The sequence below is a fragment of the Balaenoptera ricei genome, chromosome 19 (assembly GCF_028023285.1).
Source record: "Balaenoptera ricei isolate mBalRic1 chromosome 19, mBalRic1.hap2, whole genome shotgun sequence".
In the NCBI taxonomy this organism is placed as follows: Eukaryota; Metazoa; Chordata; class Mammalia; order Artiodactyla; family Balaenopteridae; genus Balaenoptera; species Balaenoptera ricei.
In genome coordinates this window covers 33,586,501-33,602,221 of record NC_082657.1, presented here as the reverse complement: position 1 = coordinate 33,602,221, position 15,721 = coordinate 33,586,501, and the positions used below count along the sequence as shown (strand labels likewise).

The window sequence follows — 15,721 nt, the reverse complement described above, 5'->3', positions numbered from 1 at the left end:
GAAATATTTTCCTTAAAGTATTTTAAGCCAGGGAAATAAGTGATTGGATTAGAGTTTCAGAAAGATTACTCTGTCTGCTGTGCAGAGGATGAATCAGAGAGGGCAAGACCAGAAGCAGAGAGCCCACTTTGTAGGCTGTTGCAGGAATCCAGCCAACAGATGTTGGTGGCTTGGAGTTGGCTGGGCACTGTACAGTTGGTGAGAAGTGGTCCTATACAGGATGCCTTTTGAAGTTAGAGAGGACAGTCATACTGATGGATTAGAGAAAGAGTGTGAGAGTATGAAGGGAGTCAAGAAGAGTGCTAGGGGCTTCCCTGGTGGCGCAGTGGTTGAGAATCTGCCTGCTAATGCAGGGGACGCGGGTTCGAGCCCTGGTCTGGGAAGATCCCACATGCCACGGAGCAGCTGGGCCCGTGAGCCACAACTACTGAGCCTGCGCGTCTGGAGCCTGTGCCCCGCAACGGGAGGGGCCGTGATAGTGAAAGGCCCGCGCACCGCGATGAAGAGCGGTCCCCGCACCGCGATGAAGAGTGGCCCCCGCTTGCCGCAACTAGAGAAAGCCCTCGCACGAACCGAAGACCCAACACAGCCAAAAATAAAATAAATAAATAAATAAATATCCTCCAGACCCTAATCCACCTGCCTTTTAAAAAAAAAAAAAAAAAAAAAGAAGAGTGCTAGGTTTTTGGCCCCAGCAACTGCTGAATGGTGTTGCCACTTCCTAAGAAGGATAATGATGGGAGAAGAACAGGTACATTTGGAGCATTGTAAGTCTAAGGTGTCTGTTACACAGTTGTAAAGGGAGTGCAGTGTCTGGAGGCCAGGGGAGAGATCCAGGCTAAAAATGTACATTTCAGATAAAAACACAATCTATTCTAAAGATATACTAGCAGATGGCATCACCCAGAGAGAGAGAATAATTAGAGAAGGTGGGTCAAGCTCCTCAACACTCAGTAGCCCAATAGAGAAACACATCTGAGAAATGTTGCATACCACATTCCCCTCTCAGGGATTCCCAACGCACACCAGCACATTAAATGCACTGATAAGTTCTGCAGTTAGTAAAGAAGGCTGCTTACGGTTCTTTAACTTAGGATTTCCCAAATGTATTTGATCATGGGAAACTTTTTGCATATAAAACCGATGAACAAGCCATGGGATGCCAAACAGACCAAGAACTCAAGCTGGGTCTTCAAGGATGAGTGGAATCAGCGTGATCGACGTCTAGGAGAGCATAGAGAACAGACAAACTTCTGTGAAGGGCCAGATAGTACAGATTTTAGGCTTTGTGGGCCGTACGGTCTGTGTTGCAACTACTCAGCTCTGCCACTGAAGCACAAAGACAGCCACAGACAGTATGTAAATGAACAGGCATGGCTGCGTTCCAGGAAAACTGTATTTCCAAAATCAGGCAGCAGGCCAGATATGGCCCACAGGCCGTAGGTTGTTGACGTCATCCCTTGATCCAGGATAAAGAGATCTAAAAAAGGCAAAAGGCAGAGGGAGATGTGATCCAGAGGAGAGAACAGGGCAGAGTGTGGAGGAAGCAGAGGGTCTGGGGGAAATGAGGAGTCCCTCTGGCTGGAGGTGGGCACTTCCCTCTTCTGTGGGTCTCTCAACAATCTAGGAGGGACAGCGGAGGGTCCCAGTATCCAGTTCTACAGACAGAGAAGCAGAGGCTCCGAGGTTAAGCAACCTATCCGACTGGGACCCCAGCTCACGTCACCTGATTCTGAGCGCACTGCAAGATAACCTACCCACGTGAGGGAGGCATAAGAAGACAGTCCTGCAGCCAGACTCCGCCCCTCTCGGTGGATGGAACTTTATCCAGAGGCCATCTCCCCCTCTGCCCCTCACCCAGATCAAATGGCCGTCCCGGTCCATGCCAGTCTGCCAGCCTGGGCCGCCACCTTCCTCCCCCACTCCAGTAGATGAAAGGAAACATTGCCTCACCAAACAGGGAAGATATGTGAATTAACAAATGCCAGTGCCTCCGGTGCCCATGATAGCAAAAAGAGATCCAAGGAAACACTGATATTTATTTATCTGGTGTTTTCTTTCAGATCTAGCAATGTGACAATAACACGTGTCACTGTCAGCCCAGGCCCTGCTGGCAACACCTTGAAAACTACGTGGAGGTTCAGAAAATAAACAGCAGTCGCTCTGATTCCAGTGATAAAATACCAGTGTAAGGAGAGCCTCCTGGGATCCACAATCTGGAATTGTCAGGGGATAAGAATTGTCTGTCTTTTTGATAAAAGATGTCAGCTACCCTTCTGGGTTTTAAACAGAAAGAAACACTTCTGATTATGAGACTGGTTGTGTATCGTGAAGTCTGTTGAAAGAATCAGTGTGTGCAATGAATGTGCTTCCCTTGCCCATCAATGTCCTTAAAATTTCCTTATCAGAAGAAAATTCAGCCAAATCAGAGTTACAGAAAGTACACAACCCTAAAGCGACTTGTTTTGCTCTGAGCCCTTGCCTTGTGAAGGCTGAAGTTTCCTGATTACTATGCAGTGCAAAAAGCCTTCAAAGACTGCTCCAGAATCGGCAATTATTATTTTTTTTAAGGCTTAGGACTAATTAGCCTCATGAAAGATTGTTTTGTTGTTTGCGGTTTGTGGTTGTTATAGGGCTTGTTTTGCCTTGAAAGACGCTGCAATTGCTTTTCTTTCTCAATTGAAATTCAACAGGGGAAAAAATAGCCCAATTAGGAATCATCAGTGGACTGCCTCACACATAATAAGCCCGAATAAATAAATATTTATTGAATGAGTGAATGAATGAATGAATATTAAACAGCCTCACATCCTGGGATGGACTAAGGATCCAAAATAAGAATTTAAATAACCATCAATACCTGTTGATGAAAGTAAGCGAGAGGACCCGTCTTATTAATACCAGTCAAACTCAGGAGGGCCTCCAGGACACTGCGAAAGGTCGTTTATTCATTCAGCAAACTTTTCAAGGAATGTTCACTCCGCTCCAGGCTTCTGCTAGGTGTTGAGGGTTTAGCAGGGAACAGGATGACACGGTCCCTGATTGCCTGGAGCTCATATTCTAACGGGAGGAAGGCAGACAAAATACAAGTACACAAACTAAGGAAGGAAGTTAGGCTTGAGAGTTTAAGTGTTTAGAGGTTAACAAGCAGGTTAACGGATCGGGCTAGGGAGGCTGGGGATCCCCAGTTCAGGAGGTGCCTATTGGTCTGAGCTGTGAAGGATGAGGATACACCAGCAATGTGAAATCACGGATGTTCGTGGAATATGAAGTAAATGTTACCCAGAATGTATTCGTCCCCTGTGGCTGGTGTAACAAATTACCACAAACTTGCTGGCTCAAACACAACAGAAATTTATTCTCTCAAGTTTTGGAGGCCAGAGTCTAAAACTAGTATCGTGAGGCTGAGATTAAAGTGTGGGCAGGACCCTACTCCCTCCGGAGGCTCTAGGGGAGAATCCTTTCCTTGCCCCTTCCAGCTCTGGAGGTTGCCAGCATTCCTTGGCTGCATCCCTCCAATCTCTGCCTCTGTCTTCATACGGCCTTCTCCTTTGTATGTTTCTCCTCTTCTGAACCCTCACCAGAAGGGATTTGAATGTCCATGTTTCTGCCAACAGTCCGATTAAGAGGATGTGGGCTTTTTCTCTCCTGTGCCTCAAAATTCTTCCAGCTTTGATCCATGATTCAATGCCGAAGCCACTTCCACCTGTTCAGATCTTTGTTACAGGAGCACTCCACTTCCTTGCTGCTAGTTAAGAATCTCTTGAGTTAATCAATATGCTTGTAGTACAATCAGGCTTGGCTATCTGCTCAAAGGACAGGTCACGATGGAACGTTTTAGAGGTCATGTGATGTATTCCTTTAGCAACAATTTCTTTTTTATTTTAACCATCACTGGGAGTGGGGGGGATACACCTGCAATGTAATACGTTGTTCATTATTTTCCAAAACAAATAATACTCACTATAATTTTATCTTTTCTGGATAGCCTTGGGGTCATTAGGATGAACTTCTATTGCTGCAGGAGAGCAAGGCTCTACCCTAAAGGCTATTAAATTCGGTCCTGCGTACCCCAACACTGTGTTCCCAGTCTGCTAGATTTTGTGCCTAAAAATGAAGACCCCCCCCAAAACTGCTTAGATAATTGGTTGTTCTCCTACCTGGGTTTTCTCCTAGGCTCCATGTACCCAGAGTCTCACCCTTGTGACTTCCATGTTGGAAACACCCAGCCCTTTCTGAAAGCTCTGACACGAAGAGATGAGCTTGGGTCACTGTGATCTTTGCCAAACACAAATGGGTGTGTCACAGCCCTCTCTCCATGTTTACCTTCCTCTCTCATCTGCACGCTTAAAACCATTCAATAGTTTCTCTTTGTTTCTCTGATGAAAACCAACCCCTTCCATGGCCTTAACAGGGCCAGCAAGGCCCAGTCTAGTGAGGCCCCTGCTGATTCTTCAGACCCATTCCCACACTCTGTACTCCAGCCACCCCAGCCTCTTCAGGCCCTTGCATCTGCCATGTTCTCTCTGCCACAGGGCCTTTGCACCTGCAGTTCCCTCCACCAGGAGTGTTTTTCCTTTCCCATCTCTCCCTCATGCAGTGAGTTCTTCTCATGATCCAGATCTCAGAGCCAGTTTCTCTTCCTCGCAGAAGTTCTCCTGACTTTTCTGACCAGGTCTTTCTTCCCTACAGGGTCCCAAAGCACTAGGTTACTTTCCTCTGTAGCTCTCATCCCAGATGAACAAATTTGCATTTATTCATGTGATAATATAACCTTCTGCCTTATCCTAGCCTAGATCATTCACTCCTAAGGGACTTTAACTGTACTCTTTACCTCTGTGTCCCCCATGCATCACACAGTTGCCACTGTAGACTTGTTGAATGAGTGAATGAGTGAATGAATGAATGAGTGACCTGCTAAAGTCCTAGATGGCCAGTGGCAAATGATGACCTCCAAGAGGTCCTTTATCTCCTTCAAGAGAAGATGAATCACCTCTCTTTCAGAAGTCTCTTGAAAAAGTCGGGCCCCACCTTCTACAACGCACACATATCTGTCCCAGCCTAGGCAGGCCTGGGCCTGTCACCCTGCAAGAAAATGATGTGACTCTTGCCATCCTATGTGCCAACCAGAGCACTAGCCCCAGCCCACCCTCAGAGGCCCTGTTCACAGGAGTCCCCAGTCCCAGGGGACAAGCACAGTTCTGTGTCCCCATTAACCAGGTTCCTGTCATTCTAGCTCCACATGCTGTAGAGCCACGCTCCAAAGGGGGTAGGAGCCAAAGAGCCACGTCCTGCTCTGGCTGGGCAGCGCCTGAGGGACCACACCCGCTGCCCCAGCTCACCCAGCAGCGGCAAAGGAGCGGGCAGCGAGGTCACCCATTAGAAAAGGAAGCGGGTTCCTCCAGAACCAAGGAGGATGCGTCACCTTCCCAGCGTGCAGGACACAGCCTGACCAGGCCCCAAGGACCATCTCCCAGCAGTGAAAAGGGGAGGGCTTTACCTGGTGCACAAGACAGCCCTGTTGGCAGGACACAGCGTTTCCATGGTTGTCTGGATATGGACTTCAGATGGCTGCTGCCTGCATCCTATTGCAATGGTGTGACCTTCAGAATTTATTTAACCTCCATTGCTTCAGTTTCCTCATCTGGAAAATGGGTTTAAAAAATAGCACCTATCTCATAGGGTTGCTGTGAAGAATGAGTTGACACAGGCAAAGTAGGGGGGCCAGACACATAGCACGGGTGCTACAGGTGCTGTAAGATTAGCTATTACCATTATTATCAGCTATTACTATTATTGGTGGAGTTGACATGTTGTAAATTCCATTCTCCCCTTAAGCATCAGAATGGTCAAGGCATAAGGGGAATTGATTAATCCAGTTTTCTAGATTGGGAGACAATCTCTGTCCATACCAATTTTCAAACATTGTGCTATATGTATTTTATAAATAATTTGCAAGTTGGCTCAACCTCTTTGATGTGTCAAAAGGATGTTTCGGACCTTATAGGGTCTTTGAAGGGCCTGGGAGTCCTCTGAAGGGCCTGAGGGTTCCCACAGTCCTGATGCAGGCAACACAGTGTGAAATGAACATCGCAGGCTCAGGAACCAGACTCACCAGGTTCAAGTCCCAGCCCTGCCCTTTGCCAGCTTCACTGTGCCCTACCATGGACCTTTATCTGACCTCATTTGGAAAATGGGAATAATACTAGCACCTTTGCCATGGAGTCATCGTGAGGCTTTAATAACATAATTGACTCAAAAGCATTTAGCATTTATCTCAGCGCAGAGTACGTATGTAATAAATGTTTGCTTCTATTTGTTAGGCTTGGACAGAATTCAACTCTGCAAGGCATGGGGTCCACCCACAGTGGCTGAAGACGTGGAAGATGAAAGCTGGATCTACAGGGTTTTTAAACTAAAACTCTACACCCTCTTGTTTTTCTACCCGTCATCTTGCTCATAGAAACCAAGAACCCAAAGAACATTGGGTGACAGGAGTCAGCTTGCTGCCTGGGTTCTGGGTCAACAGGATTTGATAATATGGTCCATGCTCTGGACAAAGCTGCCCTGCCTGGCCACGGCGAAGGTGATTTGTCATTTTGTTTGGAGTCAGGGGATGGTTTCGCCTTTCCTTCTGGACCTGCGTCGAATTCCAGCCAAAGCGTGTACCAGCTGCCCTCCCCCTGGCTGGCCCAGCAGGCATCTATCTTGATGAGAAGCAATTTCACAAATTCAAACGGGGCGCGTTTCCTACGCAATCTATTTAGCTTAACAAGTTAATCAGAGTGCACGAGCCCAATTTGTCACTGTGCTGTTTTCTTTCGCTTGCTGCTCTAATTGTATAAATATGCCCAGAGGTTTGATGAAACTTCTAACATATCAACAGCAAATGGCCCACTTACAGAGTGTGCTGTGGCTATTTTGAAGCAGGGCATTTCCCTCCTGAAGCTGGAGGCTCCCGTCCAACCCAGCAGCCTGGCACAACTGGGTTACCGCTCCTTGGATTCAACCGAATCCCGGGGCCTGGACCACAGCAAGCCGGGAGGGGGGCAGGGGAAGGATGCTGCAGAATACAGCTGTCTCTGACTTCCGGGCTAACTCCAGACAACACCAAATCCTATCCTCTCCCAGATCTTTACTCTCTTTGGGATTATGCAAAAGGGCAAATGGCGAGACTCAGGGACTTGAGAGCTCGATGCCTCTGGGGTTCAGGCCTTTTCTATCAGTTTCTCATCTGAACCGCTTTCAGCGCCTGATTTATTAAGAGGCTGGTGGTGAAGCTGTTCGGCTGGTCCTTGGAAACTGATAATAAATCTGAGGTGTGGATCACAGGTGGTGGAGCTCTTTGAGCTGGATGGCGGAGAAAAAGTCTAGGAAACCGAAACAAATGTGTCTGCATTTGCTTCTGGAAGTGTGACTTTTCAGGATTTCCTTTTTTATTTATTTTGAATTCCCTCCTCTTGGATTTAAACCTTCTGTCTCCTCTACGTTCATGTTCACATTTCAACCTATAAATTTCGTTTTAATAAAGGAGGTGTCTAGCAAGGAGGGACAAGACAGAAAACTTCTGTCCCCACCTCGGCCCCCCATCTTTCACACATTTTGTCTCAAGCCACAGATGTTTCCTCTGCCTTATCGGTGTGCTAAAAAGAAATCCAGTATGCCGGGCTTTCAAATTATCCGCCGCAGAAACAAAAGACAACAGGAGGGGAGAAAGGCCTTGCTTTACTTGGAGTGGGAAGAGTTAAGAGGGAAACGGGAAAGGGCCAGGTGCCCCGGGAGAGGAGTGGGGACTCCTGTTACCCCGGTTCACCTCTCACCCTCAGCTGAAACTATTCAAGTAATAAATGCTCCACCCACCTGTTGGGGGCGAGGCTGCAAATGCCACCCTGATGTCACGTTCCTAATGCTCTTCCAGGGCTCCGGTTACAGGCTGTGCTGGGATCGTGCACTTGGCCCCGGTGGAGAGCCGCCTGTCCCACCTGCCCTCCGCTCCTCTGCCTCCTTCACTGGGAATTTCCATTTCCCCGCAATGTTACTGGCACAGCCCTGGTCCAGGGCCCAGTGTCCTGAGCCAGAGCCCTTCCTGCCTCGTCCAGGAAGTCCCCCAGTGACCAAGTCCTCTACCCCACCCCATCCTACTATCTTTGATGTAACCTACCCCTCAAAGCACTGTATTTAGGATTTTCATTTTAAGGCGCCTGGGAGAACTTCTTGTAACGCTCACACCTCCAGGTAACGAATGGCACCTGTAGTCACCCAGACCTCAGGTGTGTCAAGGTGACCCCTCACCCCATTCCAGCCACTCAGTACATCGTCCTGTCACCACAACCTCTTAAATGTGTTCCCGTGGGCCCCCTCCTTCTCTGGCTAGGCCCACTGCCTTAGTTCACACACTCACCTCTCATTAGACCCCAGCATGGGCAAATGCTTTATTTTTAATAGACAGATATATATATAATGTGCAATAGAAAATAAATTGCTTTTTCATTTATAACGATGAGGGCTGTCTTTCTGAATAAATATATCTACTGCAGAAGCAAGTCCATTTACACTTTGAAAATGTATATAGGAGAGCCCGCCTACCTGGTGGGTAGATTGAGCAAACAGGTTAAGAGCACATGCCTGAGTCCGAAACCCAGCTCTTGCAGTTTCCTCGCTGTGTGACCTTGGGCAATTCTTTAACCTCTCTGGTCCTCTCAGGATTATGGTGAGGATCAAATGAGTTACTGCTTACCTTACACAGGGTGAGTGACATGCAGTGTTGCTGCATCCTCACTGGGGAAGTCCGGACTAGTGTACAAGGCTCCTCTGTGCCTCCTGCTTCTAGAAGCTGAATCAGAGCATGTCACATCCCTACTGAAATCCCTTCCCGTGGCCTGCAGGATGAAGTCCGAACCTCTCACAAAGGCCCCTCATCTTCCACGGTCTATCTCCTTCCTCTGCTGTCATCTGTACTCAGGGACCCTGCAACGTCAAACTCACTGCCCCACAAGTGCGCCTCATTCGTTCGTGCCTCTGAGCCTCTGCACGTGCTGTGCCTCCTGCCAGGCATGGCCTTCTCTCATCTTGTCCACTGGGCAAACTTCTCCTCCTCATGTTTCATTTCCTCAAGGGACCTTCCTTTCCACTTCTTCCCTAGACAGGGTTAGACACTCTGAAACATCGGAAAAAAAAAATGTCAAAAGCAACTTCATTTAAAATCACAAACAGGGACTTCCCTGGTGGTCCAGTGGTTAAGACTTCACCTTCCAATGCAGGGGGTGCAGGTTCAATCCCTGGTCCGGGAGCTGGGATCCCACATGCCTCGGGGCCAAAAAAGCCAAAACATAAAGCAGAGGCAATGTTGTAACAAATTCAGGAAAGACTTTAAAAATGGTCCACATCAAAAACAAAATAAATACATAAAAATAAAATAACAAAGCTAAAAATATTCACAATTAAAACATCTTTTTTTTAAAACAAATCACAACCAAAATCATGTGTTAATAATGCAAAAGGGTTTCGTTTAGAATTTACCTTGAGATAAATGAAAGGTTTCCAATACATTTATTCGATGTTTAACCATATCTAGGCTGTAATTACAACTGTGCGTTGATTTTGAGAACTAACAAAAAGCCACTCAGGTTCTTAGCCAGAGTTCCTATAAAATTGTACAAGGAGTCAATCCGACGGTTTTCTCTCCATGTTTGACTTTGACAGCATGATTATTTTAAAAGTCCATCTTTTGAACACATCAGAGGATTTCATTCATTTTCTCAGGAAACACTCAACACCTTGATATTCAACTCATCCTCTTGCAAAGCCCTTACCACGTCGTCATCCCTGTTCATTTTCCTTTTTCTTTTGCTAACTGCTCCGCCTCTGCTGCCAGGTCCTCTTTGAACGCTGGCTTTGAGAATGACTCCAAGAAGTTCTCCAAGTTCACGTTCATCAGCTTTGTGAGACCCTCTGTCTTCTACAAGACTGTTGATTTCAGTTCGCAGTTAATTTGAGTTGTATTAAGTCATGTGTGTTAAGATGCTTACAACTTGGGATTATCCAAAAATGAATACTCAAGGACCTCTGTCTCTCTTACAGCTCTTACCATCCACCGTGTTATAACTGGACATTTGTACCAGTTATAGGACAAATGTAGTGAAGCTTCTTTCTTTGTCAGAAACACCCAATGCCCCAGGACACCCAGCATTGGGGTGCACACACAATGTGCCTCCGGCACCCCACATCCCCCTTTCTGCATCTGTTCCCCCACCTCCTTTCCTCCAAGCTCCCCACCACCATCACCCCAACACCCACAGACCACTCCACACATCCTTCCCTCCTTTCTCTCTTTTCCGTTTTCAAATGCTTGCTGTAGAGAAAAGCGGTTCTCATTGACAAGGTCAGGCAGGAGTGGCACATATATTCTACTCATCATGCTAAATCTTGTCAATTAATGTAGCTGCCCCAGGGCACAGGGACAAGAGTCTGAGACCAAGTAATGCCTCCATGGGAAAGACCACCATTGTGGATGACCGGTGTCTGCCCTGAGCCCAACTGGAGAAAGATGGGGATGTGTGAGGTGATTCCCAACAGGGTCCAGTGTGGATTTCAGACACATGGGAGCTTTTCTCATCTTGTTCAATAGTCTAGAAACCATCCAGGGAACCTCTTCTATAAGCCAGGGCCTAGCCCCGGTGAAGGAGCAGCTGGGCCACGATAAAGGAATCTCACATTGCTGACTCGGGTGGGGCAGGGGTAACGAAGCTTCCTCTTTGTCAGAAATACCCAGTGCCCCAGGATACCCAGCTCTCCAGTCCTGAGGAAGAGTAGGAACCACATTTCCTACTGAGCCCATACAGGTCACTTCTAGAGCTTCCGGGAACACCAGAAATGGGTCATCAAGAGACAGGTCTCCAGTTTGGTAGATCCTGCTCCCTTTCAGTGGAATAGTCCATTCATTCAGTCATTCAGTCATTCAGTGAGTCAAACCATCAGTCAGTACTGCCCATGATAGAGAGGGACCAAAGTTGACCGGGTCCATCTTGAAGGCAGAGCCAGGCACAACAAATGGATCTCTTAGAAGGAGCAATATTTCTGTAAGGTAATCACTTTTATAATGTCAAATTTATTTTTGTAATTCTTAAATTTCTATGATGGAGAATTTGGGCAAATACAAGAGTTGACAGAATATCACAGACCTCCACATATCCTTCACCCAATCCCATCAATAAATTTACCTTTTTTTAAGTTTTTTTTTTTAAATTAATTAATTAATTTATTTTTGGCCGTGTTGGGTCTTCGTTTCTGTGCGAGGGCTTTCTCTAGTTGAGGCAAGCGAGGGCCACTCCTCATCGTGGTGCGCGGGCCTCTCACTATCGCGGCCTCTCTTGTTGCGGAGCACAGGCTCCAGACACGCAGGCTCAGTAGTTGTGGCTCACGGGCCCAGTTGCTCCGCGGCATGTGGGATCCTCCCAGACCAGGGCTCGAACCCACGTTCCCTGCACTAGCAGGCAGACTCTCAACCACTGCACCACCAGGGAAGCCCCAATAAATTTACTTTTAATTACATAAAAAGTACATGAATACACTCACTTGTAAAAATTATTTTCAAACAGTGGATATAAAGCTCAGGATCTCCTTAAGCACCTCCCACTGTCCCAAGCCCCACATTTTTAATTTTAGTAAATCCTGCCAAATTTCCTCAACCAAGTTAAACTCTCACTGGAATTTTTAAAATGTCCATTTCCCCACATTACACAATACTGAAATTATTAAACTTAAAAATTATTTGCAGACTTCCCTGGTGGCACAGTGGTTAAGAAACCACCTGCCAATGCAGGAGACACGGGTTCGAGCCCTGGTTCAGGAAGATCCCACATGCCGCGGAGCAACTAAGCCCACGTGCCACAACTACTGAGCCTGCGCTCTAGAGCCCGCAAGCCACACCTAGTGAGCCCACGTGCCACAGCTACTGAAGCCTGCATGCCTAGAGCCCATGCCCCACAACAAGGAAGCCACCGTGATGAGAAGCCCATGCACCACAACGAAGAGTAGCCCCTGCTCACCACAACTAGAGAAAGCCTGTGTGCAGCAACGAAGACCCAACGCAGCCAAAAATAAAAATAAATAAATAAATAAAATTTAAAAAAAATTATTTGCAATGCGATGGGTGAACAAATATAACAAATATATGTGATTTAAATTTTAATTTGCATTACCCTGATAACTTGTGAGTCTGAGTTATCTTTTCTTTCTTCCTTTCTTTTGACCATCTTTATTGCCTCACATTATTCAATGAAGATGAGGACATCTGAGACAAAGACACAGAGCCTGTGGCAGCCACTACCTCCCCAGGGTTCATTCCATGCCTCTTGTTCCATCTGGTTACTATAAACCTTCAGTGATGCCCAGGGGTCCCACTGGTTGAGCATCACTAGTTCTGTGGTTGAGTTATAATGGAAACACTGGACATGGGTCTGACTTGCGGGATCTGAGGAGATTCCAGGAAGATGAGAGCCTTCTCTGCCATCTTCAGTCAGGGAAGGCGTCTTGAGGGGAGAAGCTAGCCTGGCTGTGTTGAGGGCGCAGGACCATCCTGGGAAGACCAAAGGCTGGGTTCCCAGTCCTGGTCCCTCTGCACCACTCCAGGGCCCTATGCTGAGCTCTCAGGCCTGCCAACAGCCTACTGCATTAGGGCCCAGCCCTCCCGGACCCAATCACCCCTGGAGAACTGGCACCAGCCCCAGAAGAGGGCACAGCCGTGAAAGAAGCTAATGCTACAGGTAATTTTGGCAGTTAAGACTCATGTTCAATTAAACAGATTTATAGAATGTTACTTGGGAGGTCCAGCAATCTGGGATGAGTCCAAATAGAATTAAGCATGGAGAACCCCAAGTTCCAAGCACAACCTCTCCCCTGCCTTTTCTGTCCAAAAATGGCTTTCTTGCCTCCTGCCTGAGAGCTCACAGCCAAAGGAGCCCCAGACCGTGTGGCTCCCTGCCCGACGGCCCTATGTCTGTACAGAGCTTGGCAATCCATCCACTGTGTGTCACCTCCTTTGAATCTTTAAACAACTCTTTGGGGCCCCTCCCATTTTACAGATGAGAAAACTGAGTCTCAGAGAACTGAAGAATCTTTCTCAAGGACGCTCATGCGATGACTCAACCCAGAGGTTACATTGTACGAGCTACAGGTCTCTCTCCCATATACTAGAATTTAGCACTTCTTGTTTTATTTTGTTTTTTGCTTTTTCCATGTCAGTTGCACCATGATTTACTTAATAATTTTCTTTAAATCTACTCACTTGGAAAAACTTATATACCTTACTCTAGGAGGACTATTCAGGTAATTGTGATTTTGATGTATCAACTATATATGTTGGCTTATATGCCCACATAGCTATGGAATACACAGAAAATGTTCATTCTGTGTACCACCCCAAAGTCTCCTGTGTACGGCCAGGACACCATATTTGTGCCTCACCTTGGAAACACCTCTTGATACCGCACTGCTTCCTTGGTAACGTGACCCTCCACCTAGGAGGCCAGTCCTCTGGTTGGGGGCAGGGGTATAAGGAAAGTATTATATAGCTCTGGGGTCAGGCAGATCTGAATTCAAATCCTGACCTTGCCACTTCACTAGCTTTCTGAACTTGGCTAAACTTCTTAGTCTCTCTGAGCCTCAGTTTCTAGGTCTATAAAATAGGGCTTATAATAGTAGCCTCCTTGTAGGGCTTCTGGCGTAACTCAATGAGATAATGCGTGGGATGAGCCTGGCACTTGGTAGCTCTCATGATGTTCTGTTGTCTTTGGGAAGGAGAGGAAGCAGGATGCTGTCTGGTTCCTGCCTGCAAGAGGTCACGGCATAGTGCAAGTTCCTGACTGTCTACAAGGGCCAATGTTCATACCTTTGGGGGTGATTGTCTCTCCAGGTTAAGAATGCAGAGTCTTCGGACAATGCTGAGCCTCTGCCCTGGGCTCAGGCCTCTGCTTGGCTAAACTTGGACCTCAATCCAGGTGGGAAAAGTAATGACCCCAGAGCAGGTGGCCCATCCCCTCAGCCCAGCCCAGCTGTACAGGGCAAGCAAGACTGGGAAATGTGAGCCAGAGCAGCAGAGACACTTGGGGTCATTGCCCTCCCTGTAGACCCCCCTAAACAATCCAGGGTACATCTACCCACTTTGGTTGTGGGCTCCACCTGGGGTTCTCAGGAAGCTGGAACCTCCACGTATGCTTAGGAATAGTGTTGTGGCCGGGGCCACATTATGATGCTGTTGGTGGCTTTAGACACTCTAGTCCTTGTGGGCCTCTTCCTCCATAAAAATAAAAATAAAAAAAATTAAAACATATTTTATAATGATGTTGGTATAAAGACCAATTGAATTGAGTCTGGAGTCATTATTATATATTTATTACCACTATTTTCAATTTCCCTCTGATTTTAAAATGAAACTGATATTAAGACCTTTCTGTGCACCCCTAGAAGTACCATGGGCCTAGACACTGTGCCTGCCTACCTGAAGGATAGATAGACTGTCTCGGGGTACAGGGGATCAGGCTGACAGCATCCCAGAGGTGGTCCCCAGGGCTGAACCCAAAAGGAAAATGCCCGTGGAGAAGATGCTCCCAGATTGGCTGTCAGGTACTCCTGGGTAAGCATGACTTTCCCAAACAGCCTGGAAGGGGCTGGCCTCCCCTGGATAGTGGGACCAGACCCAAGACTGGGGCAAATGCCACAGGCTGAGTCTGGGGCACAGACCCCAGATTCCAGCTGCACCCTCCATGTCAAGGATGGAAGGAGAAACCCAACCAAGGTGAGGAGCTCAGGGGACATGCCAACCCTAGGGACAAATCTCCTGTTCTCAAAGCCACCGTGACCCTCACCAGACTCCTTCCCAAGAAGTTTACATTCCCCCCAAAACCATACCCTAAATACATCTTAATAATAACAGGTGAGCCTTCTACCTGGCCAGCTCTGTGGCGAGCACTCGCTGGATTGCTTTAGGCAGAGCTCTTGGTTGCAAATGACAAACCCAACCCAAGTTGCTTCAGCCAAAAGGGGGCATTTATCATAAGGATTCAGGGAGTCTCAGGGAAGCCAAAGGCGGGAAAACACTGCTCCTTTGGGACTGGAGCTATAGAGATGTCCGGAGGAGCATCTGTATCTCCGTACATTTCACTCTACTTCCTTTGCGATCTGGTCCAGAGGCAAAAGGTATGGCTGCCCCATGGCTCCCAGGTGTATGAGTTATCATTTTAGACACCTTCAGACACCACTGTGCTGCCTCTTCATCTTGAATTTCTCCAGGAGAGAGAAGCTGATTGGCCCAGCTTAGGTCAGGGGTCCTGCCAATGAGGCAGGAACACCCAGGACAAACAACACTTCTGGGTGCCTTTGTCCTGTGGATGAAAGTGCAATTTCCATAAAAGGTTGCAGTGGAGGGTGAACCAGGAGGCCACCTCGGGAGTTCCATCAGTTCCATCCAATTTAATCATTTAGTCCATTAGAAGCAGAAGGAATGGAAGTCGAGTGGGTAGCAAAAATGTATCCAGTTTGCTGGTTGAGTCCAACCACAGGACAGTGATGGGCAGAGCCATCCTGGCACAGCTGTCATCATTGATGTTGCTTGCAATCCTTCAACCAGAGTGTGATATTTACCCAACATCCACCCCTGGGGTCTTAGTCACAAACACATGACCAGGGCCAGCCTGCACGAAGCACTGGGGCTACAGGACTCCCA

General features: G+C 47.4%; 1 long non-coding RNA gene across 1 annotated transcript; it reads right to left on the bottom strand.

Annotated features, from left to right (window-relative positions):
* Positions 1 to 3,367: 3,367 nt before the first annotated feature.
* On the bottom strand, positions 3,368 to 7,958 carry LOC132353827 (uncharacterized). The gene is made up of 3 exons (XR_009499115.1): positions 7,861 to 7,958; positions 5,501 to 5,644; positions 3,368 to 3,915 (listed from the first exon to the last, which is right to left on the bottom strand). It is a non-coding gene; the product is annotated as an uncharacterized LOC132353827 (long non-coding RNA).
* Positions 7,959 to 15,721: the final 7,763 nt, after the last annotated feature.